This window comes from Cotesia glomerata, linkage group LG6 (genome assembly GCF_020080835.1).
Source record: "Cotesia glomerata isolate CgM1 linkage group LG6, MPM_Cglom_v2.3, whole genome shotgun sequence".
NCBI classification, from domain to species: Eukaryota; Metazoa; Arthropoda; class Insecta; order Hymenoptera; family Braconidae; genus Cotesia; species Cotesia glomerata.
Genome location: NC_058163.1, coordinates 14,768,477 through 14,792,079, shown reverse-complemented (window position 1 = coordinate 14,792,079; position 23,603 = coordinate 14,768,477). Strand labels below are relative to the sequence as shown.

General features: G+C 35.4%; 1 protein-coding gene and 2 long non-coding RNA genes across 4 annotated transcripts in view; 1 reads left to right on the top strand and 2 right to left on the bottom strand.

The window, feature by feature from the left end:
• LOC123268101 (neither inactivation nor afterpotential protein C-like) overlaps positions 1-23,603 on the bottom strand; it is a 599,151-nt gene that overhangs the window by 467,080 nt on the left and 108,468 nt on the right. The gene's annotated exons all lie outside the window — the stretch shown is intronic.
• On the top strand, positions 15,094-21,975 carry LOC123268130. Its single transcript, XR_006510161.1, has 3 exons — positions 15,094-15,373; positions 17,430-17,431; positions 21,856-21,975. It is a non-coding gene; the product is annotated as an uncharacterized LOC123268130 (long non-coding RNA).
• On the bottom strand, positions 20,166-20,585 carry LOC123268122. Its single transcript, XR_006510152.1, has 2 exons — positions 20,414-20,585; positions 20,166-20,329 (listed from the first exon to the last, which is right to left on the bottom strand). It is a non-coding gene; the product is annotated as an uncharacterized LOC123268122 (long non-coding RNA).

The following is a 23,603-nucleotide window of genomic DNA, read 5'->3' as shown; positions in this document are numbered from 1 at the left end:
AATAGTTTGAGAACTTGCTCGTGAAGTCTCAACTCGACTCAAACTCAGTATTCGTATTGTATTATGCAAGGAATGTGAAATATGCGCAGCATCATAATGAGCGTATTGTGTCAGAACTCAGAAAGGGCTCAAAATAACACTGCACATGAATAGTTTGAGAACTTGCTCGTGAAGTCTCAACTCGACTCAAACTCAGTATTCGTATTGTATTATGCAAGAAATGTGAAATATGCGCAGCATCATAATGAGCGTATTGTGTCAGAACTCAGAAAGGGCTCAAAATAACACTGCACATGAATAGTTTGAGAACTTGCTCGTGAAGTCTCAACTCGACTCATGGGACTCCGCGTGACATGGCGTCATTATCCTCAACCGATTCTATGTACGAAGGAGCGTCTGACGACCCTCCCACAGATACTGAGCGGAATAATCGCGGGACTAACATGGATATTGACGAAAGTAGCGGCAACGAAGACGTAGACAACGAACCCGAACTACATACGAACGCAGATGACTCCGAGGACGATCGTCAGTCTGAGGAGGGAGAGGCTGGTGCGGATGAAGTAAACCCTGAACGCCCTCCGCGTAACAATCGGGCGACAACCACGCCGCAAGTACGTGAAATCGCGCCTAATGTCAGTGAGACCCGGGACCGGCTATCGATGCAAGCAGATAATGTCTTAATTTTCGTCAATGTTAACGGTGATCCCTACGATGAGGGTAGCCGCGAAATTTTCGGGATGTTGCAAATTCCTAACGACTTACGCGGTAATTATCTGAAATCCACTATAATCCCATATAAAGGAAAAAGAACGCACTGTATTTTGGCTGTGCCCAAATACAGGACGTTAGATCTCGTATCCGTGGATGACATCTGTGACACTCTGAATAATGTTTATACAAATGTGATAGAATTAGGATTAGAATCATTTAGTATATCAAAAACTAACAAGATTGACGACGTTAACTGGTTGACAATCCAGCGCAGGTTAATTAAAATTTTTTCCGACACTGAAGTAAAAATTACTATTTGCCTTAATCTAGTTCGCATTCCGGAGGACGAGGAAAAACCTCAAATTTTAAAAGAATACCACGGTTCCGCTGTAGGTGGTCATAAAGGTATGACTAAAACCTACAAAAGAATCAGGCAAAATTTTTTCTGGCCTAACATAAAAAAGGACGTTATCGAATATATTCAAACATGTCTGGATTGTCAGCTGAAAAAGCTAGTTAGAGTAAAAAATAAGCAACCAATGGTGCTCACAGATACACCGGATGCGAGATTCGACAAAATTGGCCTCGATATCATGTACCCCACGCACACTTCTGCGTCGGGCATGAAATATATTTTAACTATTCAGGATTTATTAACCAAATTCTCTATGGCAATTGCATTAGAACAAGCAACTGCGGTCAATGTAGCGAATGCTCTGGTAAACAGATGGTTTTGCTACTTCGGTCCACCTAAAGCCATACTTACTGATCAGGGAACAAATTTCCTTTCAAGCCTACTTAAAAATATTGCTAAGAAGTATAAAATAAAACAATATCATACGACTGCATATAGTCCGCAAAGTAATGGGTCGGTCGAAAGATCGCACCATGTCTTACAGGAATATATAAAACAATGCATAAGCGAGGAGGAAGACTGGGACGAGTACCTGGTCTTAGCCTCATTTTCGTATAATGTAAGCGAACATGAGGGCACAGGTTTTACTCCGTACCAGTTGGTTTTCGGGAAATTACCCCGTCTCCCTTCTCAATTTCAAGCAGTCGAGGAAACTAATCCAACTTATACAGAATACCTTGAGCAATTATTTAATCGCATTCAGCAAACAGAAATAGCTGCCAATGCGAACCTACGTAGAGCTAAAGAAAGATCAAAATTTTATTATAACAAAAAAATAAATCCGCAGAGCCTTAGACCGGGAACACAAGTTTTCCTATTATTAGAGCCAAGAAAGAGCAAGGGCGACCCGCAGTATACTGGCCCTCACGAATTAATTGGTATAGGACAAAACGAAACCGCGGAAATAGATGTAGACGGAGTCTCAAGATTCGTACACATAAATAAATTAAGAATTTCCCGAATATAATTTCAGATGGGTTTCGGCCTTCGAGCAATTATACTGTTGGTGTCCCTCCCCCTTTCTCAGGGACTGGTAGGATACAACTGCGGCGGATCCTCTATGAATACGTCAACTCTATCATTACTGGATGTAGGGGAATGCAAAATAGGTAATACCCCGCCTCAAACGGAGACGGTTAATATTTATCTTTTGCAGCCCGCGGAAATAATAAATGTACACGTTATAGAGTGTAAAATTCTGATAAATCGAAACATCCAACATTGTGGAATGCATTACCATACATCATCGGTCCTCTATGGACGTAGAGAATACTATCTAAGCTTAGATTATAACAAATGTAAAAAAATGCATGAGACCGGTTCGGTCTGGCTATTTGACCGAGTTCCGTTTTACGACCTACACATAAACAGTACAAGTCACTGGGTAGCTATACTAGCCGGTAGTCAAAGTATGGGGGGAGATTGTGAAAAAGGAACCTTTTCCGACTAATACGGTACGTGGTCGGGAGTGGTAGTGGACGCTACATTCGAAATTACGTTAAGTGAATACGAAACCGCACTTAATACAAAAACAAACGAGATTATATTGCGGTCGGGAACGAGGTGTAACGCGGAAAAACTAACTTGTATTACCAGCGAGGGTATGTCCGCGTTCTGGAGTGAAGTTCCGAAAAATTCGTGCTTAATGAAATACGCGCAATTGTACCACGGGCCCGCCACGAAAATGTACGGTCAAGATGGATCACCTGAAGTATACTCACTTACTACTGAGGACATTACTTTTGCCCTCGCACAGCGAGGTTTCATGGAAGTATGTGGGCATACGGTAATCAAGACCGAGCACCCGAAACTATTTATCATCGTCGTCAAAAGTCAAGGTCATACCCTCTCAGTGGAAACTATCAAAACCGAAGACATGGATATTTTTGCATATATAAACAGTAAGTTTATATATGTCGAGAAATTCATCCGTCAACAGCTTCAAAATCTTTATCATGACATTCTAGTTCGACGTTGTGAACTAGAACGATCCGTGCTTCTTAACGCGTTGGCCTTGTCGTCACTAACACCTGACGCATTTGGGTATGCCTTGATAAAAGGACCCGGGTATTACATCACCGTTGCCGGAGAATTAGTACACATCACGAAGTGTATCTCAGCACCTGTAAAGGTCCGCGAAACAGAACAATGTTATCAGGAGCTGCCTGTAACATATAATAATAAAAGTTACTTCCTGACACCCAAGTCAAGAATATTGATACAACACGGTACCCTGATAGAATGTAATACTATTTTACAAATAGGTTACCTAATCGACGGCGTCTGGTTCCACATTACTCCACAGGCAATCAGAGCACCCGAGCCTCAACAACTACAATCTCTCACGAGTCCAACTTGGAATTACGAAAACCCAGAGCACTTAGCAATTTCGGGAATTTATTCTCAAAAGGATCTAGAAAAGCTGAGAAGCCGTATCATGTTTCCAGCGGAAAGACCTGCTCTTTTAAATTCCATAGCAATGGGGGCAGCGGGACACGTCATACCTGCAGGAAGTCTCGACGTCATAGGCTTATTCGACGAAGAGGCCCTCGAAAAATTTGCAACTAGCACCGGCTGGAAAATCTGGCGAGCACTAATAGATTTTGGCTCATTCACCACCGGCGTTTTCTCAATTTTGCTAATCATCAAGCTGCTAAAGTTCGTCCTGGATACTTTATTCCACGCCTACGCCCTTTATACCATCTATGGGTGCAGCGTATTATTAGTGACAGCGGTTTACGACACGTTGACTAATCTCCTACTTCATCGTCACCACCATCAGAAGCGGATTTTCGACGAGGAAGAACAACGATCTATAGCTCCGATACCTCGGCCAAGATCGAGTATATGTATCATCGACGAATAGCAAGATTAGAGACAGTCAGCACCACCCAAAGAGATGTCCTTTCGGAAGCTATCGAGACAACTTGAAGATCAACAGCAGGAAGATTCGCGCATCAAATTACACGAGTGCTTCAATAGAGAAACTTTAACTCGTCTAAGAAACAGTGATGTGCGCGACGGCGTAAAATAGCCAGAAACGAGTCGCGTCTCCCATATATAAATTGTCATTAGTTAAGCTAGGCTAAGCTAAAAATTTAAACTATACTTATTACACAGTTGTCGTGTACTTTTCACAAACTGTATAAATAACTTAGTGCAAATGACACTTGTTTATTTTAACGCACTAAATTCATCGACAAATGTTGATTATATTTTAATCTATATTATATATTTAGAATGCCTCAATAGTCGCTCAATATAATAATCAGTTTTATATTTTCTTTGTTTATTTACATACCAAGTATTATATTCAGCGACTTAAGCCGATTATTTTACTTTAATTATTTACCGACTTTTTATTCCATGACAAGGGTCAATAAATTTGATTTATTGTTACATATTTTATAATACATAATCAATAACCGATTACGCGAAACAATTATTAGTATTTACAACTAATTTGAATCAGAAGGCGATTATATTGCCATAACTAGACTTAATTTGCTATTATTATTATTATTTTTTTTTTTTTGAGGTCTTCATTTAGCTTATCATTACTGAACTTTGTCTATTTTACCACAGCAAAGTAGCGATTTATTACACATATATTGTAATTCTATATATCATTGGTAATATTGTAAGCTGCAAGTCCGTAATGTCTTGTAGTATTTAGACCGTAAGGAAATCAGCCATCGTGGGTACCTCAGGTTTAGTTAAGAGAAAAGCGAAATTCGTTAAAATTCTTTTGGTTTATATAGAGTCATCGAACTAGCACCGCTTTTTATTGAAGCACTGCAAGTTTCCGGGGCTGGGAGGTGTTACGTTCTCAGAATTTCGCCTAAAATTATTTTTTTTGATTACTTTATGAATATTATATTTTAAATAAATATATCTCGTTGAATTCTCCGAATGCACATTGAGAGATGTCTGTTGCTTCGCTGGTGGCTTGATCAGCAGCTTGGTAATGGAAGTCTCGCGATAAGGCATCAGCAGAGAGTCACCGCGGCCGCGGATAGTCCAAACATCTTACGTCAGCATGGAACCCGGGCCTCAATGACTCTCTCAGGGAGTAACCTGAGCTGCAAACATGGCTGAAAAACTGTTTATAAGAAACTAATCTGGAGCTAATTCAGTCAGTAGATCCAGAGACTCTCTAGTGTAAAGAGCTCTGCCCTCCGACTTGAATCTCTCCAGATCCTATTATCCGAATAAATACCAACTATACCGAATACATAGTCCACTATACTTATTATGGGGGCGAGTGCTTAACAAGCTGTTCCACCCCAAATAAGAAAACCTTTCGGCGAGAGCGCTAGCCAGCGTTCCGCCAACTTAACCCATCCTGCTGGTCGAGCGCTTATCAGCGTTCCAGTCTCTTCGGTGCGAGCACTAGCCAGCGTTCCGCCAACACCAAATCCTCCAGTTCATGTCTCGAGGAAGGCGATCGCGTCGATCCGGTCGCTCGGTACAACGGGGCCGTCGTCTCGTAGCCCAACCGTTCAGTTTGTCGGCAATTAATAACGAAAACCCAGTTGAACCGGAAGTAGAGGTAGTGCGGGCAACGAAACCGTCGTTGCGAATAATCGACAACGAAATACTCGTCGAACCGCGTGTGAAAGTAGTACGAACCGCCGAAGAAGACTCTCCAAAATCACCGCCTCCTTCGTACCAGGGTCAAGAGGGTCAGTCCATTCCAATCAACAACAACCGCCCTGCCTTCTGGACGGACATCACCAGGACTTGGACACTGACTTCCGTTGAGATTCCCAAAGTTCGGCCACCAGGAGGAGTCATCCCGGTCGACAACCCTCAATGTGGATACTACTCCGAGGAGTATTTCCAGAAGACTGGCCACGACACGTACCCGCCTTTCGAGGCTAAGTCGTTGGAGAAACGGGGTATTATTTGGGCTGACTTATGGGGCCAATAATAGTGAGTCCCTAAAATATTAGTTAGGTAAAGTAAGCTCATCTGTGACGGCACACCGGGGGTCAATAGATCACCCAATGATGCCAAACCTGAATTTATTCGACAGTTCTTAATTAAATTTTTTCTTTCAATTTAAAAATCGTCCCTACCAATTCAAAGGCGTAATAAAATAAATACTAAAAATTGAGAACGTAACACCAACACATCGAAAAAAAAGATCAAATAGAAATTTTATCCAAAAAAATGAAAGCCAAAATTTTTTCCTTTTGAAGGCAAAAAAGCTATCGAAATCATTTTTTTTTTCTTTCACGAAATTTTTATTTCAAATGCGCCATAGAAATAAGCAGAATAAAAAAAAATTAAAAGGTTTTAATTTTTCACTTAGTTATGGCCCAAAATGAGGTTGACCCTACTTGTAAATTATGACCCTAATAGTATATTACTAGGCCAGTAAAATAAGTAAAGTCTCAAACCACTTGTAATTGTTGGCCGAGGCGAAGCCGAGGTTGACGAACATGTGGTCTGAGGCTTTACTTTTTACTGGCTAAGGTGTGTATACTATTTTTCTGCTCGACGTAGCCGGAATGTGGCAACTTTGTTTAGCGCAGCGGCCAGAAAGTTGCCACTTTCCGGCCGGAGGGCAGAAAAGATATATAAATCAAATTGAAACTAGAGCATTTGTTTCCTATTTCAGTTACTATAAACCTTTCGTGTCATTTGTTCAATGTGAAAATATAGAGACTTTACCCTTCAGCACTATCGCAAAACGATTTACTATCATCACTCGCGCGATGAGCAAAACTCTCACGCCTTTTATGGAAGCGCACGCATGCTTATAGCCCCTTTAATTTAAAAAATCTCAAACAAGATAAATTTTTTAAGACAAAAAAAAATTGACTTATTTAAAAATAATATTTAATAATAATACATCCAAACACAAATGCACTCTTACGGGAACCTCCGAACTGTACCGATCAGACCCGATTTTTTAAATTCTGACCCACCTAATTTACTATTGCGATTAGAAAATATCTCACAGAGTAAATAAAATTTATTATATTTTTTTATAGTATTGAACAATTAAAATAATAATATTGCAATCTAAAATCATATTAATTTTTTGGGAGATAGAAAAAAAATCACATAGTCATTCCATTTGAAATTTAAAAGAAAATTTGAGTTATTGATGAGCGTGAGAGAAAATCTCATAGCGAGAGTGCTGAAGGGTTAATGTAATATAATTGTTTACATAGCGCTCGTTCGAGTTTACTAAGCTCTTGGGAGATCTTAGCAGATCATGTACATGTAAAAACTAAAAGTGACTACATTCTCTCTAAAGAATATCTTTAAAAAAAAAAACAATGCAAGTTATACTAATCTAAGCTCAGTCCAGCGAAGAACGTAGTAAACTTGAACAAGCCTATTAAAATATTAAATAATTTTTAGGCTCGGTGGACAATAATAAACCTTACATTTATCCTAATACTCCGGACACTCTATATCTATCTCAATCTCTCGTAGCCTACCCTTGATTGAAAATACTAATTGAAAAGTATTGAAAATGATGAAATTTGAATTGTTTTCAATAATCCTAATTCTTTTTTTATGTATTTTAAATATACAGTTTACATGAAGGGACTGTTTATTTTTTCAATACTTTTCAATGAGTATATTTAATCAGGTACTTTTCGAAAGCGTCACTTCTACCGTGTATGACTTGCACACATACACATTTTTTTTTTTATTTTTCTCCGTTCTTGCTAGGAAATTCTTGTAGAGCTAGGAAATTGTAGACTGATTAGTAATAATTCATAGTCAATTACGATTCTCAATTAGTTAAAGAATAATTCAGAAATTTCAAACTTGGAGCCTGCGAATTCTGGATTGATTAAAATAATCATTTTTAATCAATCATGATTCTTAAATAATTTAATGATCATTCTGAGCTTTTTTGTTCGGAGCAAGGAGCGTTTGAATTAATCAAGTAGAATAAGTAGCTATCAGCGCAAAAACAGACATTTATTATCAAAAATGTCTAAGCAGAAATTCACTTCTCTTAAATAATATTGTTATTATGTCTATCATTGTTAAATAAACGAAGCCCATTTGATTTGTCGTCTTCGTTACTTGTCAACAATTTTTTATGTTTTTTTTTTTTATTTAAATGTCCTGCGTTTCTCCGAATTTCGCGAACGTTTATTTAGCTTTGATCTTTTTTTCTTACTCGATGTCGATTGCAATTGTTTTTCCCGATTGTTCATGCAATTTGTTTATTGCTCTGTCAGTTTCTTTTATGAATTGTGAGTGTCAACATTAGCTATGCCAAATTACACTGCGGCCGATTACGTCGAAATGACAATTTTGTACGGTGTGTGGTAGAAATGCCGAGGAGACTACAAGAAGATAGTTTCGCGAGAGACGGGTAATATTTTGCCTGGCAACGTAGAGAGGATTGGCTGTCCCTGTGTGGTACGAAACGTTCGTAACGAGGAGCTAGTACTCGAAGAGGTTCGCGCTGACCCTGAGACTAGCACTCGCAAGCTTGAACGCCGCATCCACATTTCCCGGTCCACAATCAACCGCATCACCCGGGGTGAAAAGCTCCATCCTTACCACAAATGAAAAATCCAGAAGTTGGAGAAAGCTGATGTTGCGTTAAGGGTAACATTTTGTAACGAGATCATCCAATTGGATCAAGAAGACCCAAATTTCCTCCATAGCATATTGTGCTCTAACGAATCGTTATTCACACGAGAAGGATGTTTCAATCAGAACAATATGCACTTCTACGCGGAGGAAAATTATTGTGAAAAAGTCAATCGGAACTTCCAAAACAAATGGAAGATAAACATGTGGGTGGAATCATCGGTGATGAAGTGTTGCTCTACGAACTACTGGAAAACATGGACGTAAGTTAAAAAGTATTGAGATGTATTTTACTTTGTTTATAAAACAATAAGTTTTCAAAATCTTTGTTCTCTAGGTTGGCCTCTCGTTCCTTCTGAGATATTGCCAGAGCTGCAGAGACGTTTTAGGCTGGAGCAACCACAGTAGTTCCAACATGATGGAGCACCCACTCACCCCGCTGTCACCGTACAAGACTACCTCAATGGACAGTTCCCTACCGCTGGTTCGGCAGGAACGATCCTTTGAGATAGCACCCAAGATCGCCAGACTTGACGCTACTAGATTTTTTCTTGTGGGGTCATTTTAAAGCGGAGGTCTACGTAAATGAGCCAGCAGATCAAATGGAAACGATGGTGCGAATCACGGCGACGCAAGCTACGATCACTCCTTAGATATTGGCAGAAGTGAAGATTAATTTGATCGCTCGCTGCCATCTCTGAATTCAGCAAAACGGCCGGCATTTCGAACATCTGCTCGACTGAATGCTTTGTTTAATGTTGTAAATATTATTCTTATTTTTATTTTCTAAAGCACCAATAGTGTTCTCAAATCAGAAGACAAATACTAGTTGTCTTGTTAACAATTTTATTTGCAAAAGTTGTTATTATATTCATTATTTAATTATTTATAATTTTTACACATAAAATACTGAGTTTGTTTGCTACAAAGGCAATTTTAATTGTAATTGTTACTATTATTTTTGTTATTTCAATGTTTTATATTTTTCTCTTGCGACAATATTAAGAAAACTAACAAGTGTTCAGAGATTCAGTAATTTAGCAATTTTGATAGCTAATGTAATTTTAATTATTTATTATTTAATTGTTCATCATTTTCACTCTGAAAATACTGAGTTTATTTGCTGAAAAAGCAATTTTTATAACAAATGTTTTTGTTACTATTTATTATTCAATTGTTCATCACTATTACTCAAAAAATATTTATTTATTTATTTAATAATGCCAAGGCTGTTGCCAAATGGCAAGGTACACAAAATAATTTTTACAATAGTGGATAAAATAATATAAGAATTAGGATATAATGAAGATAACAATAAAAATACTTATGATTAATTATAATATGATTTAAATTTAATTTTTTATATGATTTAACTAGGGTAGATGGGTTAATATGATATCTGTATTTATACAGTCAAAAATGGTAACAATGTTATTTATAATAACACAGAGAGTGACAATAAGTAACTTAGCTTAAGTCTCTTGCTCCATTAAATAATTAAACAGTTTAGTTTTAAAGACTTCAATACTGGAAGTACCAATAATATCAGGGGGCAGTGTTTGCCAGAGACAAATAACACTGATAAGTAATGAATTTTCATAATAATTTGATGTAAAATGCGGAATTCAAAAGTTAACATTGTTTGATTTATGAGCTAATCTTTGTGATCGTCGAGAATCAATATCGATAAATTGTTCACTCAAATAAGGAAGCTTATCTATTTGTAATAATTTAAAGAAATATGTTGCTATTTCTTTGTTAGGGGTAGTCAGAATTTTCAAAAAATCAATTATTTTTTTTTGCATTTTCGTTATGTGTAATATCTTAAAAATATTCTCTGAAAATTTCAAGTCGATCCGATAATTAGTTTTTGAGTTATTCGACAAATAACAAAGAGAGCTCGGGTACTTCAAAGCGCTCGGAAGCAGATAGCTAGCGGTAGCTTCAAGAAACCTCCTTTTAGGGTTCTATTGTCATCCTATTCTGGAATTATAAAAGCAGATCCTTACAAAAATACAACCATTAATAAAAAGGAATGTATAGGCCATGTTCAGAAGCGGATGGGGACTCGACTGCGTACTCTGAAAACTAAACAAAAAGGTCTTGGTGGTAGAGGTAGGCTTACAGGAAAAGTAATAGACAAATTAACTGTGTACTATGGTTTATCAGTACGTCATCATTGCGATTCTATTGAAGATAAGAAATCTGCTATTATGGCAACTTTTTACCACTACGGTTTGACTGATGAAAATCCGAATCATAAAATGTGTCCCAAAGGCGAAGATTCTTGGTGCTCTTACCAGCGCGCTAAAGCAAGTGGAGAGCTTGATACTTATACTCAAGATTATTCTTCCTTACCTCCTGATGTTTTAAAAGCTATTAAACCTATTTACGACGATCTCAGTAATGATAATTTACTTTCGAGATGTGAAGGTGGATTCAATCAGAATAATAATGAGAGCTTCAGCCAACTAGTGTGAAAAATATGCCCAAAAACCGTGAATACTAGTTCTACTATCGTACAAATTGCTGCATACATAGCTACTTGTATATTTAATGAATGTACAAATTCATTATTAATGATTATGGATACCCTAGGACTTAATTGTGGGTCTAATTCCCACCGGTTTGCTGAAAAATTGGATGCTGCACGTGTGAAAGTGGCAGATCAGCGCACCAACGATAACACTCGGGAAGGCAGAATGCTTCGTAGGCAACAGCAAATTGATGTTTTTGAAACTTCCACAATGGCTGAAGAACTATTATATAGCCCAGGAATAGATGACTCGATGTGAGTAATTTAATAATTCGTATTTCTGTACGTGAATCTTGTGTGAAACTTTAAACGCGTTTTTCTCAAAACTATGTTTTTTGAACTGGTGACAACTGTAACTCGAAAACCGCTCAGTAGATTTTGATAAAATTTATACAGCTTTTAGAATACATAATAAACTCGGGCCTGATCGAAGGATTTTTTTCTTTTTTCAAAAATTTCGATTTTTTAAGACCAATTAACTGTTGATTTTTTCCCAAAAATCTAGACAAAAATTTCCTGAGGCCGCCATTTTACTAATTTTTGAAAAAAAAAAAATCCTTCGATCAGGCCCAGGATTATCTATTTATAAAACTAATTTTTTTCATCCGATTGATTTTAGATGAATCTCCAAGGACTCATGATTGTCACCGCAAGGACCTTTTTTTTGGAACTGGGTTAATACAGACAGCTATAACTTTGGAAATTAAATTTTTTTTTTTTTTGAAATTTTCGTGACTTCAAGTCAAAACATTGTATAATAATGCCATATTGCTCTCTGTAATTTTAGATCGTTTTCTGTTGTGGAGTCAACAAGTACAGTACTACAATAGTCAATTAATTTAAGTATAGTAGCTGAAATTAATAGTTCTTTTATTTCCTGAGTAAACAAAATTTTTCGTACTTTGAGACTATGAAGCTCTGAGTTTATTTTCTTATATTGTATAAGACACATGTAGCTTTCAAGAGAGATTGTTACTGATGTGTAAGCCCAAGTATTTGGCAAAATTTACATAAGGTAATTCAATGCCATCAATAAGAATAGGCAGTATTGAGTTTATATCTAACTTTCTTAATCTACCATTTGATCCAATAATCATTGCTACCGTTTTATTGAAATTTAGTTTTAATCGATGTTCTGCAGTCCAATCTGTAATAGCTTGATACAGTAGATGCAACTTTTTGGATTGTTTGTAGTAAATGAGGTTGATGGAAATGGTAATAGATGTGTATATCATCTGCAAACAACCCGTATTTGCAATTTGTAATTCTTTTTGCAACTAGATTTATTACTAAGCGAAATAGAATAGGTCCTAGAACGGAGCCTTAAGGTACTCCAGAAGTTGTTGCTAAGAAGCCCACCGGGGAGCCATTTTCATCTATGATTGACTGTGATCGATTTGAGAGATAAGAGAAAAACCAACTTACAACTTCAAAAGAAAATCCCAATTCGATCATAACTATTAAAATCACCTTTGGATCTATATAATCAAACGCTTTACTTAGGTCAAACAATACTAGTACTGTCAATTTTCCTGCATCTAAAGCATGTCTCTAGTCATCAGTAAGTTTTAAAAGAGCTGTTTGAGTACTATGATATTTTCTGAAACCAGATTGGTATTTGTCTAATAATTCATTTTGCTCTAAATAATTAACAACCTGATTTGCAACGAATTTTTCAAAGACCTTACTTAAATGAGAGAGATTTGCTATTGGTCTAGTATCAGATGGTGACTTGGGTAGAGTAATTTTATTTAGCGGAATAATAAAGACGATCTTCTAAAGATTAGGGACGATACCTGTCACAAAAGACCGATTAAATAATGATGTAAGAAATAATAATATTTGTTGAATATAGTCTCTTAGCCAACCTAGATTTAGGCAGTCCGGGCTTTTACCTTTAGACTTTTGCAATGTTAAACTCAAGGGCTTAGTGACATCAACAATATCAACCATGCTCCAATCAAAAGAACAGTATACTTTACAACTATATAGTACAAATAATGAGTCTAGAAATTCTACATTGCAAGGTTCAGGTTGTCTGACAATAGTAGCATAATGATCGTTAAGAACATTGGGATCAAAGTAGTTTAAGGGAGAAGATCGATTTCCTTTTACTAACCCTAAATGCTTGAGCCCACTTAAACAATACGACCAGTAGGTAATATTACAAGAGCATTTTTAAATAAGTTTCTTTCGCATGATTTAATTCTAATTTTAATTCTTTTTTTCTAATCCTAAACTGTTTTAATATAATTTGATCATCAGTTCTCCTCGCAAGTTTATACATTTTATCACGTTCTCGGCATTTATTTTTTAAGTCTCTAGTAATCCAGCAATTTGAATTGCTGTTTATTTTACATTTTACTACTGGTGCATAATCATCCAATGCTTCTAAAACACCTTTCAAAAAAAAACTCCAATAATTCATTCGGATCAATATTATTTAATACAGTTATTTTTTCTTTGACCGATTGTATATTAATGATTAAAGTTTTTCATGCCTGTGGTCAAGTGACTAGTGAAAATCTAATTCAAGCCAACAGATGCATATACCATCTTCCCACATGGTCGAGAGTTTCCTCTCTTAGCCTAAGTTCGATGGTAATCCATCGAACTTGAATACTAGTAAAGTTGGAAGCTTGTGGTATTTGTTCGAGTTATAAAAATGTTAATTAAGTGGAAGATAGTGAAAAATAACTTTGTTAAATTATTATAACGTCTTAATAATTACTACATTACCATCGTAGTACATAGTTTGGGTAGAAAATATAATATAATAAATCTGATCTTACCCATTCTCCATAAACCATCACCACCATCTGGTACCACGTACCATACCCCTCGAAGTTCCTCGCAGTCGGGTACATCCTCTTAACTTCAAAAAAATTTTTTTTGCTTCGTAAAAACACACTTCATTAACGGTTGAAGCTATACTGACGCTCAGACCGGTCTCGCGAACCCGAGAAGCAAGCGAGATAAGAGAAATCATTCGTCAGCAAAATTAACACAATGTAATGTCGTTGTAAAATCTTTACAGTATTCATAATGTTACCAAGCTAGACAGTGCGAAATTAAAACATGAAGTTAAATTTAAATATTCGCGCCAGATGACGCTCTTCTCTACTCTTTTATTTAGTTAAAAATACTTTAAACAAAAAAATTGTAAGTGGCTCTCGCTTATGGAGAAGGTGGCCATAGGAAAACCGAAAAACTATACTAGCTTCTCGCTTTTCCGGGGGAATGTTATGTCCACCCCTAAAATTTTTTCCTTTAAATTTAAATCACCCGCGCAGATGGAAGACTTCTCCATGCGCGAAAGCCACAATAAAATATAAGCTACGTGACTGCTGGTTGACTAGCGGGGACTTCTGCAAGCTCAGCACCGCGAGTTTTTAAAAAGGCGAGCAAAAGCCAACACCTGGTCTTTGAGCAGTTAATTTGACTTCCGCGTTTAACTGACGGACCCGTGCCTTGTAAAAGTCCCTTGTCTTAATTTGCGCTGCACTTAAGACGAGTTCAGACTCGGTTCAACCGGTAGGCCACGTATTAGTTATTAGTATCTACGAGTCGGGTTTCTCAAAGTTCTAATTTGCCCTGCACTTAGGCGAGGACTCGATAAATAGATAAAACCTAGAAAGTCAGATCCCAAAGTCTTAATTTGCCCTGCACTTAGGCGGGATTTTGACAAGTAAGAAAATCTATAACCGGATTCTCAAAGTTCTAATTTGCTCTGCACTTAGGCGAGAGTTCGGTCAATAAGTATAAAAATCTTTTAATATAATATCTTTTAAAGCTAAATTTGCGCACTTTACCCTACGGTGGACTGGAGGACGTTAGCTCAAATAAATAAAATTCATTAACATAATTTACGATTAAAATTACAATTGTGAAAGTGTAAAAGTTTTGGTATTTATAAAAATAAATCTAAAAAAGAAGTGAAATTCCATTTGAGTTCATAAATTTCATAAAATAAGAAGCCCTTAGAATAAGCAGCCCAAATCCATCCAACTCCATCCGCTGCGAGAATCAACCAAAGGGCTCAATTAAGGAACAGGCGCTAATAGCTGCCCTGAAATCACAGATCTGACCATCAACATAGTTCCTGTAAACGGTAAGTACATCTACTCTCAGTAAATCTGTGAACAGTCTCAAACGAAGGCGTGGTAAATTCGTATATCGAAAACGTCCCACATAAATAATTAAAAACAACGGAATTAAAACCTCCGTTGCGTATTCTTTAAACTGTTAGTCCAAACCTCCACCGTTTACGCTACCGCTCAAAAAAACGCCCTTGGACATAACATAAAGAACACTGGTGGCAGCGGTAGGATTTCGAATACGAAACTATTTAACTTTCGTTTGAGAAAATTTATAATTTTTAAATATTTTCTCTTTTTCTTTTCAAATCTGTCTTTTTTTTAATCAAGTAAATCCTACTGTTCAAAAGTAAATTCAAGTTTATTCAAAGTTTATTTCTATTTAATCTTGACAATTCTAAAATTTTTCTTATTAGTTAAATTTATCAAGTTATTTTATTTTTAAATTTTATAAAATTTTTCCTTTCTAAATTTCTTATAAAATATTAACTCCTGAAATTTTAGAACTTTTGTTGAAAATTTTTTTTCTGATTCACATTAATTTGTCCTCATAACTCGCAAAAGAATTTATTCTTTCGTCATATTAAAATTTTTGTTTAAAGGAGTTATTTCGATATTTAGCAATACTATTTTTCATCATCGGTTTTCGACCTCATATAGGTTCTTAACCTTTTGGTATACTCTAACTTATCGTAGTATAATATTGCAATAAAGAATCCGCTGACGTTTCTTTATTCGAGGTGGTTGCCTCACGCGTACTCACACCTACATTCTTGTCGGCAAAAATATTCTTCTTCCGTATTGAGAAATACCTATACATTTTTTTTTGCTAATTAAGCAGTATTACTTTCGACTTAGTTATTTAAATTTATAAAAAAAAAATTTTTTTTTTATAAATTCTTCTATTTCCCTTTTAAAATTTTTTTTTGACTAAAATTATTTTAAGCCTATTACACATATACTACATCCTACGAGAAGGGTGCTTTGAATTTAGCACCTTCTCTTACAAAACACTCAGAGAAGTTTCCCAGCTCTGGAAAGGTGCTTTAACTAGCACTTTCTTTAACTGAGAGAACTCTCACAAAATTTACACAATTACTTGGCCAAAATAATTTTAACCAAAATAAGAAGCAAAATTTGGTATTTTCGAAAATTTTTTTTGTGTATATTCTTTAGGTCTCGTAAATCGGTTTTTCGACTTTCAACTATTTTAGAAAATTCTTTCTCTTCCCTCCCTTAGTCGAACTTTTGAAAATTTTTTTGTATTATTTTGATTTTGGGGAAATAAATTTATCCAAAATTTTTTTTTGCGCTCGGTTATCACGTCAACTAACTGACGTTCCGTTTTTTTATTTTTCTGTTTTATAATTTTAAATTTTTATATTTTAAAAATTTTTTTTCTTCTCCCCGGGTTTATAATAATAAAATTTCGTAAAAAAAAAAAAAAAAAAAAATTTTTAATTTTAATTTTTTTGAGACTGAAGCCGATGGGAGAGAATAGACGATCGGGCTATCGATATCATTTCCGCAATGAACGTGATCAATAACAAGGCCACCGGTCCGAGAATTATTAAAAACGTCACAGTCGTTGCTGGACTTTACGAAAAAATATTAAACCTTCGCAAAGTCCAAGCCCCTATCAAGGCTCCATTTGAGTATAAACTACATTCAATCAACTCAAAGTCTCCACCCCTAGACAAAACTAAATTTTCATAATAAAAAATTTTTTTATTTTTTTTTTATTTCGAATTTTACGAACGTTAACGCTCCAAAGAGCATAAAATTCTTTTATTTTTTTCTCATTTTATTTTTATTCTGGAATAGTTAAATTCCATCTCGGATTGAAACACCTTATAATAATGACACCCGTACTGAGACTGAACGAAGACGATCTAACAAAAATTGCGAAACACAATTTTATCGACAAATTCGCAAAATAATAATAATAATAAATCGCACAGCAACTCAGAAAAATCCAACAATAGACTAACTACATGCGGGAATATTACAGTGGGGGATGACGTAGGGAACCGCCGGTTCGGACCACCCTTTGTCGCCCATGACCCTCCAACTTTTGAAGAGGCTGAAGATGTCTTTGCCGAAAGACGTCATCGACCAAGAATATCTTCACCCTCGAGTTCAGACGAAAGTATACCGCCAAAAGGGTCCGAAATCAAAATAAAATTTTCTATTTGCCGTGATGGGCTCACTTACGCGCGAGACCACTTAGTAAACTTTCTAGCAGCCGATTGTGAGATAATAAAACCCGTAGCAAAATTACTCCGTGACTTAAAACTTATAAATGCCGATGACCTCCATGCATCGAAACCTTCAAAGGGAGATGTATTCGTCACCAAGTTAGGTCGTTGCAAAATTTTCACGGTATTCATCAAAACAAAACATTTTGAAAAATTAGACCCAATCGACTTAATCGAAGGACTGAGAAACCTTCGTCAATCAGTACACAAACATGATATTCATTCGCTTCGCTGTGTGAAACAGGGGGACGAATTTGCCGATCTAGACATCCAAGCATATTTATTACAGGAATTAGGAGACTGTCCAATAACGATAACGTTATGCGAAGGCAACGTCGAGGTACTAGACGAATCCCTTTGAACAAAAATAATCGAAAATCAGCTCGAATACTAACCCAATTTCCGGATTTTAAAAAAATTTATCATATAACGACTATCTAGCGAATTTAATTTGTAAAATATCCGAGATTCAACGGATACCCGCGAAAGATATCACTAGAGCAAAACACGACAAATGGGAAACGAAAATTATCCCACCCAAATAAGGCTAAACCAACCAGCCGCTGAAATTTGACTAAAAAGAACCCAAGTCGTTTGTTTCAGAAAATCAATCCATCACGAATACTGTGCTACTTTTCCTCCTGGGGCTCGCATACCTGGCCTGGGGCGCAGGGGAAGTCAAAATAAAACCAATGGAGGCAAATCCAAGTCTTCTGTATGACCCGTTCAAGAAAATCCATCTAATACGAGAAGAATGGCAACTGGTTAGCTCCATCAACGTCGAAAAGTTTCGAAGTCTTTGGGAGGCTTACGAAATATGCGCGGTAAAATTTAACCATTCAATCTGCATGACATATATGAGAGTCAATAGCCATCAGGAAATGGAGGCAGAAATTGAACAAGCACAACATCAGCTGAGACAACTCCTCGAAGATCCACGACTAGAAGAATTCGACCCACGAAACCGCACCAAGAGAGCTCCTTGATTCGGCTTCGTAGGCACAATTGCAAGAGAGTCAACAAGAATAGACCTCATCGCCCCGAGTTCCAACCAGTCATTGGAAAAATTAAACTCGAGCCTAAAATTCAACAACGAAGCTTCAAATTCATTCACAAAAATTCAGAATCCGGTAACGATCATCGACAAATTCGAGCCATGGGACCAAGGGCTAGAAGAAAATGAAGTAAAAATGTCATTAATAGCTCTGGACCACCAAAAAGGAAGAAACCAACCGTAAATAAAGAACAGGGGGACGACGAAATCTTCCTACGAGTCCCTACACCTGGATCAACTACGAGTAATCCGACTTCAGACATTGGCCAAGAGGAAGACGACGAAGCAGAAGTCAACGAACCATGTCCCGACTGAAAGACTACAAATCACCGATTTAGACAACAGAACCTCAGCTTCAGCTTCAGCTAGAAGTTAAGGTCATTTATAAAAAAAAAAAAAAAAAAAAAACTTTTTATATAAACAAACTGATGGCTCATTTGCGGAAAACTAAAAATCAATAACTTACAAAATAATAATAGAATTTTTTTTCCTGTTGGAAATTTCGTTTAACGAAAATTAAAAAAAATTGCCAAAAACGAGCCAACAGTTTGTATTAACAGTTATTCAAGAAACCTATTAAAAAAAAAAAAAAAAAAAAAAAAAAAAAAAATTTTTTTTTAAAAAAAAAAAAAAAAAAAACTTATTGAAAAAATTTTTTAATATATTTCTATATATAGTAGATAGTATAATGGAAAACAGTACATTTCTCTAAATTTTGAAAGAAAAAATGTTTTGCTGCTTTAAGACTCGCAAGACCGAAGATAAGAATATCTTCGTCCTTGGGGGGACGAGTGGAAACAGCGCAAAACCTTGATGAAAATTTTTTTTCCTTTTCTTTATATATAATTAATATAAATTTAACATAAATTTTTCTTTTTCATTTTACTATCACTATACTTCCATATTACACATTATCTCATTATTATATTATCTTATTATATGTCGTACAACCGTGTATTATGAATCATTATACTTAATCTCCATATATTAAACAAATTTTTTTATATTAACTATAAATAATAACAAAAAAAAGATACAACGAGCTAACGTCACTCATATAAATTTTTCAAAAATTAAGAAATCATAAAAATTTTTTTTTCAAAACGATTATTTCAAACGTCTAATATTCAATAAAAATAAATATAAGTAATTAAGAGACAGGGAGAGTCATATAATGGCAATTATAATAGAGCCGCTGCACACGTACTCACACATACCCATTAATCGTGCTATATAAACTCCTATAAAATTTTCTTTTTTTTCTTTAAAATAAGCTTTTACTTTTTTCTTTTTTTCTCTTTCACCTTATTGTCTAAGTTCTAATTAATTATTTATTTATAAAATTTTTTTTCCCTTTCTCTTCCTTTTTTTTTCTTCTCTTCTCCACCTAAAGCTGTTACTTATCCTATTTCTATTTACTACTTATACTACCGTTACAACTACCTGAATTACTATGGTATAGAAGAGAAGGAATAAGCATTATAAAAAAAAAAAAAAAAAAAAAAAAAAAAAAAACCAAATTTTTCTTTTTTTTATTTAAAATAAAATAAAAAGAAGAAGAGAGAAGGAAAATTTTTCCTAATATTTATATATATGTTCACTTATTTATATAATACAGAAGCAGAATGATCTGCCATTTAATCTCCATTGCCAGCCACCCGATATCATCTGATACGCCTAAAAAAAATAACAGATAAATTAATCTCTTGGCAAGAGATGAAACGATTGAAATATACCTGTTATATTACAAATTTTGCTAACCTTCTCTCCATAAATGGCAAGGGCTAATTTAATACCAAGTACCGTAGTTTTCGGAATCTTTTTCAACGGTGTACATTTCTTCTTCTTTTCTCTCTTTAACAAAACTCTTAAATGCAATGCCAGCTCGATCACCGCTGAGACAATAGTGATACTCAACACGGCTTACCGAAATCAAGAGGCGAAGACGATTAACCATCCGTCAGCATACAATACTGCACGAGATAAAATATAAATTTAAATTTAAATATTGACGCCAGATGACTCCTCCTGTTACTCTTTTTATTATATTAAGATATATTAAGTTAAACAAAACTCTTGTAAGTGGCTTTCGCTTATAGTGAAGGTGGCCATAGGAAAACCGATGAACTATACTAGCTCCTTGCTTTTCCGGGGAAATGTTATGTCCACCTGCAAATTTTTTTTCTCTCTTCTCATTTTTCTTAATTTAAATCACCCGCGCAGATGGAAGACTTCTCCATGCGCGAAAGCCACAATAAAATGTAAGCTACGTGACTGCTGGTTGACTAGCGGGGACTTCTGCAATCTCAGCACCGCGAGCTTTTAAAAAGGCGATCAACAGTCAAATCCAGGTCTTAGTTGGTTAATTCGACTTCCGCGTTTAACTGACGGGCCCGTGCCTTGTAGAGTCCTTTGCTTTAATTTGCTCCGCACTTAAAGGAAAATTGGACGCGGTTTCAACCGGCAGGCCACGTATTAGTTTTAAGTGTAAACCAGGTCTTTGTTAGTTAATTCGACTTACGCGTTTAACTTGACAGGCCCGTGCCTTGTAAAAGTCCCTTATCTTAATTTGCGCTGCACTTAAGACGAGTTCAGACACGGTTCAACCGGCAGGCCACGTATTAGTTATTAATATCTACGAACCGGACCCTCAAAGTTCTAATTTGCCCTGCACTTAGGCGAGAGCTCGGTCAGTAGATAAAATTTAGAGAATCGTATTCTCAAAGTTCTAATTTGCCCTGCACTTAGGCGAGAATTCGGCCAGTAAATAAATCATAGAGAACCGGAATCTCAAAGTTCTAATTTGCACTGCACTTAGGCGAGAATCCGGTCATTAAGTTTATTCAAAATTTCTTAAAAGCTAGTTTTGCGCACTTTACCCTACGGGGGACTGGAGGACGTTAGCTCAATCAAATTAATAAAATTCATTAATATAAATTTCGATTAAATAAAATTTGTTAAAGTGTAAAAGTTTTAGTGTTCATAAAAATAAATATCAAAAGAAGTGAAATTTTGTTCGAGTCAATTCATTTCGTAAAATAAGAAGCCCTTAAAGTAAGCAGCCCAAATCCATCCAACTCCATCCGCTGCAAGGACCAACCGGAGGGCCCGTTCAAGGAAAAGGCGCTAACAGCAGCCCCGGGATCACGGATCCGGTAATCAGAAATAATCTAGCAAGTAGTAAGTACATCTACTCCTAATAGAAATCCGTGAACAGTCTCAAACGAAGGCGTGGTAAATTCGTACATCGAAAACGTCCCACAAAAATAATTAAAACAACGGAATTAAAACCTCCGTTGCGTATTCTTTAAACTGTTAGTCCAAACCCCAACCGTTTACGCTACTGCTCAAAAAACGCCCTTGGACATAACATCGGGCCTGATATAGATGGTTTATATCAAGCATGATATAGTCTGATCAGAAAATTTTTTCACGGGATGTATTGAAAAAGTTAAACAAGGAATGCCCGTTTGGTCTACGATAAATACAAGAGAGCGAAAGGTGTAATATCCATAATTAAAAATTCAGGTGCATTTATATCATCTGAGATAGATGTTTGTAATGTTTTTGCTTTAAGTGAATCATGAACTAGACATGCAACTCCACCAACTCGCAGATAATGACCTGTGATCACAGATTCGGTAGAATCTGGCGCCAAGTTCCGTTCAAATCCGTTGTAAACGGAGCGCCAGACTACCGACTATGTTTACTGTAAGCAGAACGGTTTTCTGAGGCTGCGAAATTTTATTTAATTCTACGGTACTTTTTTTACCCAATTTGTTTATCATAACAGTAATTCATAATTTATTTCACCGTATTAATTAATTATATTCACTTATAACAATTTATTTACTTGAAATTATTAAATTTTATCAGCACATACTATAGCTCGCTCACAAATTTCGATCCTGACTTTTTTTTTTTTGGAGAAAGGTCAGCGCCACAGACTAGATAAAATAAAAATGTGTAGTAATCCTCCTATAGATAAGTAACTACAGTTAAAAAAAGTAATTCACAGCTTACATTTACGGCCGCCAGGGTGCACTGGAATTACATCTACATAAACTGTAGCTTCAAGGGGACAGTTTGCAGTAAAAAATGCAGTCAACACGAGATTTAAGTTGGTACCAATTGTAAATTTCCATGATAATTACAAAAAATACTAAAATCCGAACAAAAACAGTTTCACTGTAAAAAAGACGCGCCAAGTCCACATTCATAAGACTATTAGGAAAAAAAAAATTTTTTTTTTCTTTACAAAATGATAAAAAATTAAAAAATTAAAAAATCCAAGTAACCGATATGATTGTTTTTGATTTTCGGAAATTAAAAAAAATTTTATTGTAAATTTAAAAATTAAAAAAAAAATTTTAGAACATACTTGGTGTGCGTCATTGTGTATTTCAATTTTTTTAAAGTCTTAGTAAATAGATTTTACGAATTTCATTAAAAGTAAAATATTTTGCAACCACGCACACTAAATACGTTCAAAAATTTTTTTTTCAATTTTTAATTTTACAATAAAATTTTTTTTAATTTCCGAAAATCAAAAACAATCATATCGGTTACTTGGATTTTTTAATTTTTTTATTTCGTATCTTTTTGTAAAGAAAAAAAAAATTTTTTTTCCTAATAGTCTTATGAACGTGGACTTGGCGCGTCTTTTTTACAGTGAAACTGTTTTTGTTTGGATTGGAAATACTAAGATTTTTTGGTAGAAAAGCAATTTTAATATCAAATGTTATTGTAACTATTTATTATTTCATTGTTTATCATTATTACTCAAAAAATACTAAGAATATTTGCCAAAAAAGCAATTCTGATGGTAATTATTATTTTTTTTTTATTATTATTTCAATGTATCATAATTTTCTTTTAGAAAAATATTCAAATTACTTCTTTAAAGATCGATTTAATTGATTAATGCTGTTATTAATTTCATTATTGAATT